This window comes from Sciurus carolinensis, chromosome 5, assembly GCF_902686445.1.
Source record: "Sciurus carolinensis chromosome 5, mSciCar1.2, whole genome shotgun sequence".
NCBI lineage: Eukaryota > Metazoa > Chordata > Mammalia > Rodentia > Sciuridae > Sciurus > Sciurus carolinensis.
The window spans coordinates 25,071,488-25,079,011 of record NC_062217.1 but is presented as its reverse complement, the minus strand read 5'-3'; positions in this window follow the sequence as shown (position 1 = coordinate 25,079,011).

The window sequence follows — 7,524 nt, the reverse complement described above, 5'->3', positions numbered from 1 at the left end:
GAGGGTTTTCTCTGCACCAAAACTAGAACTGATGGAATAAAACCCAGTAAGGCACAGTGAAAACTCCATCTCTGTACCAGCCAAACAAGTCATACAGAGTTGGGACCTGAAGCAGAGGAAGTCAATTGTGATTCTTTTTATTTAGTAGAGATTCCACTGTCTCATGCTAATCTGGAAGGATGTGGAAGAGCATTAATCAATGTTTATTAAGCACTTTATGCTCCTTGAGAAAAAAAGGTGGTATGTAATTTATGCAAGATGTCTCTACAGTTGGGACTCAGGATATTAATTAATGAGCCATCAAATAAAGAAAAGCCTATTTCATCTGCTTTGGACCTTGCCTTGGGTCTGAGGATGGTGGGAATAGGGAGACAGGGTAGAAATAGGGAGACAGGGTAAGAAAGGGTGCCTCCTTCTCCAGGATCTAGAGATAAGTGCACCCTGAGTCTCTAACATGGCTCTGTTGGATGCTGTCTATGTAAGTTATGGTTTGTGTATTTGGGATGTATGCACCTGCTGAACCAGTCAAGAGCTGAACAGGCAACAGTGAATCACTTCTGGGAGAGCAGAGCATGCTTCCTTTTATGCATGTAACTTAAATCAAAGACCTGAACTCTTAAATATTAGAAGAATGTATGCTTATTTCCCTATTTGCCACATTTCTTGTTTAAGTTCTTTGAAGAAATGGGAGAGTCAGCACATTTCCCAGTGAGACAGTGGGTGCCCCATGGAAGTTCTGGGGAACTCTCTAGCCAGGACAGAGAAGTGAGGCAGCCTCCACCAGGAACTAAATCCAAACAGAATCAGGTAGGGCCAGAAGAGGGAAGAAATATTTGCTCTTCTTCTATATCTATACACAAAAGCTCCTGCAACAGCTGGCAGTAACATAAATCAGGTAATTAGACGGAGGTTAAACAGAAGACTCCACTCAATTTCCAATGTCTTTCAGATCAAATAAGGATTCAGCAATTAGTGATAAAAAGAGAACCCTAGCTATTCATGTGATATCTTGATTTTAATAATCTAATTCTGAATAACTAAGAGATCTTAGTATATATACCCTTTTTCCAAAAAAGAAAATCTATTAGGGGAGCTGAAGAAATAGCTCCTCTTGGAGAGCGCTTGCCTAGCATGCGCAAGGGCCATGTTTTGAATCCCCGGCGCCTCAGAGAAGAACATCTATTAGGATTCTGTTACTTAGCTTAAGGACTCAGGCTACATGAGTGCATCCTAAAAGTGGTTTCATCTAGTCTTCATGTAGAAAGAAAAATGGAGCTTGTAGTAATGGGTATATCTAATTGCAAAGCATTTTTTCATTAAAGCAGCACTGAAAAGTTAAAACACTAATTAACTGACAGTAATAGAAACATTTGCCATTTATGACAAAAATGGTTGGCACTAACAAAGAACAAGCACTTCCTTCTAGGACTTGTGAGATAATCTACATGTAACAGTATGGACTGAATGAAACCTTGTGCAGGTCTGTATCTAGTTAGTCCAAGAAATGATACTCAGACATTAGTTTCAGTCCAGGGGACAAATCTGTCCAAATGCTAAAAGATGTGACTTAGGTGGTTTCTTCTTTTTTTTTTTTTAAATCTTTTTAAAAAGATCTTTTTTTTTTTTACAGCCCATAAGAATGTCAAACATGAAACAGATACATGCTAGCGCCAATTAAATTGATTAGAGGAGGAGTGCATCTTTGACAGTGATAGTAACTTTATGTGTATGTGTGTTTTTGTGTGTTTCGTGCATAACTATTTAAAGAAACTGGAATTTTAAAGTTACTTTTATACAAATCAAAAATATATGCTACAGATATAAGTAAGACATTGGTCCTACATTTCTAGTCATGATGAATGTATTTTGTATACTATTCATATAATAAAATTAACTTCCAAAAACATCTATTTATTTTGTCCCTAACTTGCTTATAAGTAAAAAAAAAATAAAGGCAGGGGGTCATGAATGTCCCTAGGCAAAGGGGCAGGGAGGACTGGTATTTTGGGATATTTCGTTAAATACCAATTATTACGCACAGCACAAGAAAGATAAACCAAATGCTACTACAGAGAGGGCAGAAAGCCTTCCATCATTACTACACAATAGCTGCTCTAAGCAACTGGAACACTGCAAACTGTAAATAAATTAAAAAAAAAATCAGAAACTAGGCAGATTGCCCAGAATACCAAACGCTAAAATGAATAAATTCATGAGACAAAGCATACACTAAGTGTGGGCTGCAGATGAAAGTACCCTCAATTAAAAAGAGGCAGTCTGCCCTAAACACTAATTTTCAGCTGATAAACAATTATCATAATTATAGGGTTGTGAGAATATGCGTGCACATGTGTTAGAGGTTATGTGCAGGAAACCATACAAAATGACAGGCAAAAGCACGAAACAAAGAAGTTCCCTAAGAACAGAACTCTGCCAAGGAGTTTTCAGTTTGGTGTTGTGGATTATGTCCTAGAAGCAACAACTCAGGTAATAACTATTAAACATGGAATAAGTGACCAACACCTTGTCTTAAAGTGGCTATGCCTTTTACTACCTGCCTGACAACATCAGGATGAAGCTAGATTGAAGACACATAAGGAGAAAAACTTAAGCCTACTTTCTTGTTGACAGAAGTGAGAAAAGGGGAATAAATGACTAATCTCAGTGAACTTGTAGTTAAGAGGGCAAGAGGCATTTACAACTTCAAGAAGCTGAAATCCTTTTGAAAATACTAGTTTTCATAACATAAACATCACTCATTTGGGTAAATGATTTGAGGAATGCTTGAGGAATCAGTGTTACATCATAGTTTGGAAATTTTTTCATGAGTCTGGAAACATGGTACATTTAGAAATTCCCCTCACCTCTAGCAGGATGGTTTAGTAAGGCTTATTGGACTTCTCAGTGTTAAACACATGCTAGATTTTTGGGTTTTACAGCTAGGAAATGTTGAAAAAAATATCCTGATCCCAACACAGGGCTGGCCAACTTTCTGAGGAAAAACAAAACACAACACAACCCCAAAATTCAACTAAATGCTGTTAGCATTCTATTTCTCGGTCTGGACTATGGTACATAAATGTGTTCACTGTGTGATAATTCAGACTGCACTTATTTGTGAACTTTTACAGATATGAACATACGGGTATATGTATGAAATATTAAAAAAAGATTATTAAATGAAAAAAACCCTGCCATTTATTACCATGACTTTTCATGGAAGAAACACCCATTTTGAAAAAAGGAAATGCTTAATAGATTATAATATATTAACTATATTAACTCCATATTTGAAATAAACCCATAGATGCTCCTCAGTTTGTCAACATAAACCCATTGTAAACTGAAATTATCCTGACCCCACCAAATACCTAACTTAGCAGCACAGCACCACATAGAATGTTGCTGTCCCTCCTTATGATCGTAGGACTGAGTGGGAGCTGTGGTCACTACTAGTGCCCAGCATCTCCAGGGAGGATCTGACCACACAGCACTAGCTAAAGAAAGGATCCAAATTCAAATTTCCAAGTATTGGTTTTTATTAAACGTGTACTTTTACATCATCATAGAGTTGAAATATGTCTAATCACTGTAATTAGGCACTGTTATGGCCATCATTTGAGGTGTTTAATTAAACATGCCAGCAACTATTCTAAATACTTTAAAGGGATAAACTCATTTAAGTTCTTTTTATTTATTTATTTTGATTCATTGCACACAATTTCTGAGGCAATCTAACATGATAGATATTATCAGCATACTCTTCACTTCAGTGAGAAAAATTTAAAAAAAAACTCATCTGGGCTCATTTGTTCTGCTTTCCCTTCTTAATGACCAACCCAAGCATGCTGGTATACTTGACCTCTTCCTCTCATCAACTTAGATGTTGCTATAGCAATTAACTACCTCCTCACCCCCATGGGTTCCCCCCTTCCTACTGGACCTTACAACATGCTATTTATCTTAGGAAATAAAAATTTGATCCCTAGTTTCTCCTCCAGCTACCACCCACTTCCTATTTCCCTTTACAGTAAAAGTCCTAAGCAACTGGCTTCCAACTCTTTTTTCCCCCCAGTCAATCCTGCTCAAAGTCAGCAGTGACTTGCATGCTCACACTAGGACTGCTCTGCCTATCCATGACCTCATTGCTGAACAATGGCCAATTCTCAGTCCCAATCATACTTGACACATTAGCAGTTTCCTAAAAACACCTTCACTTTGATCCCAGAACATGACACTTTCTTCCTATCTCATTAGCTACTTCTGTCCCTTTGGCTCATTTTACACATCTTCTCTGACCCTTGAACATTGCTACAGGTACCCCAGGGCTCAGCCCTTGGAGTTTTTGTGTGTCTTTACTAACTCTCCTCATGACCCGAACCAACCTCATGGCTCTAGGCGGCATTCTTAGGATGACTAAACTCCAAAAACATGTGTACAAGGGCTAACCTGCTCTTTCTTCTTAATGTTCTGAAAGACTATTTTTCAAAGACAGATGACCCATATCACCCATCCCACCAGACCTTGGACAATGTACTCCTGCAACTCCTTCATCAAATCCCCTTCCCCCAGAATCAGAGATGGTTTTGTAACTCATAATAAAAAATGTGGCCAGCGTGACACTGCATGATGTGGAGGCTGGGTCAGAAAAGATCATGCACTTGCCTCCCATCTCTTGGTACTTTACTCTCCAAAAAACTCCTGCTAGGGGCCAGCACCATGCTTGGAGAAGTCTAAGGCACATGGGGAGGCCACATATAGGTGTCCTGGTGGCCAGGCTTCAAGTCACACCAGTCCCAAGATTTGGATTCCCAGCTGAGGCCCCAAATTAAGCTGAGATAAGCCTTTGCAGCTATGCTCTGTCCAAATTCCTGACCCACAGAATCCTAGAGCACAAAAAAATGCTAGTTTTATGCCATTAAGTTTCAAGTTGTTTGTTACAAAAAAATAACCAGGATGTGTAAACATCTCCAATATAACAGGCCCCAGACCAAAACTTCCAATGATCTTGACTCCTTCACACATCCTCAAACTCCAGTCTTTCAATGCGGCACAATTCTTCCTCTCAGCAGCAAGCCAAAACCTTGAGTCATTCTTGACTTTTCCTTACCCTACATTCAATGAACGGAACATCCCTATTGGCTCCAGTTTTAAAATTTATCCAGAATATAACCACTTCACACCACCACTGCTGCCTGTCTAGACGTAGGGGAACTTGCACCATCTTTCACCTAGAAGGCTGCTGGAGCTTCCTACATAATGCTTCTCCTCCCCCAGTCTGTTCTTAATGCAGTAGACAGAGTGACCCTTTTGGAGGGCTGAATCATGTTTCCCTTCTGCTTAAAATTCTCCTGCCACTTCTTTTCACTGAGGTAAAAGCCAATTCCACAAGACACTCCGACCATCTTGACCTTTCTGGGACCACTCCCTACTCTGCTTTAGTGACACTCACCTCCTTGCCGTTCCTCCAACATTCCTGTCACACTCCTTAACCTGGAATACTTTTCCCTCACTTATATGCAGGGCTGGCTCCTTCACTTCAAGTTCTTGCTCACATATCACCTTCTCAGTGAGGTTTCCAACCCAGACTAGCCACTATGAAACTGGACTGCCACTACCCCATTCCCATCTACACAGGCAAGACGAAACACAGGATGGATAGGTAAATTTGAATTGCAGGTAGAGAAATTTTTAGTATAAATATGGTCCATGCAATACTGGAGACATAAACTAAAAAATCCCCTATCAACATCTCTTACCCTGGTTGGTTTTTTTTGTAACTGTTATTACGTTCTAACAATGACATACAATTTTCCCTGGGTATCCAAGGGGAACTGGTTCCAGGGGAACCTGTGGATACCAAAACCCATGATGCTCAAGTTCCTCATATAAAATGGTGGAGTATTTACACATAACTAGGCATGCATACTCCCACATACTTTAGATCATTTCTAGATGACTTGACACCTAATACAATGCAAATAGCTATGGAAATAGTTGTACTGTATTGTTTAGGGAATGACAAGAAAAAGTCTGTACATATCCAATGAAGATGCAATTTTTCCCCCTAATATTTTTAATCTGAGGTTGGCTTAATTTGTAGATGTGAAGACTAAGGGCCAACTATACTTGTCTACTTTCTACTAAGATGGAAGCTTTCAAAACAGAAAATTGTGCCTGTTGTAGCCAGAGCTTTTTCCTTGGTTCCTAGAACTACACCTGGCATATGATAGCCATTCAATAAACACTTAAATGAGTAAATCCCAATTCATTCAACTGGCACTAAAGGATTGAGAAGTTTAACCAAGAACACAGAACTCTAAGTGTGCAGCCAGAATTTAAACTCAGGAATTTTGTTCCAGCCACCTGGTTTCTTAACCACCAAGTCATGCTGTTGTCAATAAATTGTACACACATGGATTTAAAAGTCTTCTTTCCTCTTCCTTCTCTTCCTCCCACTACAGTCTATATAAAAGATTTTAAATGTGTTCTTCACTGTGTGTCTGCCAAAAGTGGAAGTACAAACCACTGCTACAGAGCATTTATTCAGAGCACAGGAAACAAAAAAATGATCAAGTTGCAAGAGTTTCAATTATCAGTGTATATCAAATGTAATACTAGCCTACCTAGCTTTAACAATTATTTTTCATGTCTTCCCCAAAGAAATTTAAGCTAAAAGACCTTCCAAACATACCCTTCCATGCTAGGCAGACTAATCTTCCCTTTTTCCCCAGGAACCGCCAATATGCACTTGATTCCCATTGGAATCCATGGACATTCTTTCGATATCCTTCCACAAGAAAGGCTTCCTGCACTGCCCTCCCTTCTCCAATTTCCATAAAGCCACAGGAGAGTTCTCAAACTAGAAATGATCCTTCTACCCTCTAATACCCTTCACCTATTCTTCAAGCCCCTTACTGCTTTTGATTCTGCACTGTATTTTTTTCAAATTTTCCCTTCAAATGCACAGGACACACACACACACACACACACACACACACACACACACACCACTCAATACCCAGGCTCAACAGATGTCAACATTTTGCCATTATTTCCTATCCTTTTATTCTGAATAATGTTTCTGGAGAAACTGGGAGAAGGAATGCTTCTCATCCATATGGCAAATTAAGTAGTCAAAGACTAGCTAGCTATAAGGCTGGGGTGCCACTCATTGGTAAAGTGCTTGCCTACCATGTATGAAGCCCTGGGTTCCATTCCCAGCACCACACACACACACACACACACCCACACACACACACAAGCGGTTATACCTCATTCCCTATTCATCTTTTCTCTCAACTATCTTATGAGTCTTACATGAAAATGCTTGTGTGTAACTATTCATTTTGTAATTAGTAAGTTCCAAAAATCTGTAGTCTTAGTTTCTAGAACAGATCCAAGGACAAAGTAGATAGGCATTTAACAAATAACTAATAAATTAATGAATAAATGTTGCCATTTCATCCAATGACAAAAATTCTTCCAAACTACTTAATACACAACCTTTTAAAAACCCAATCA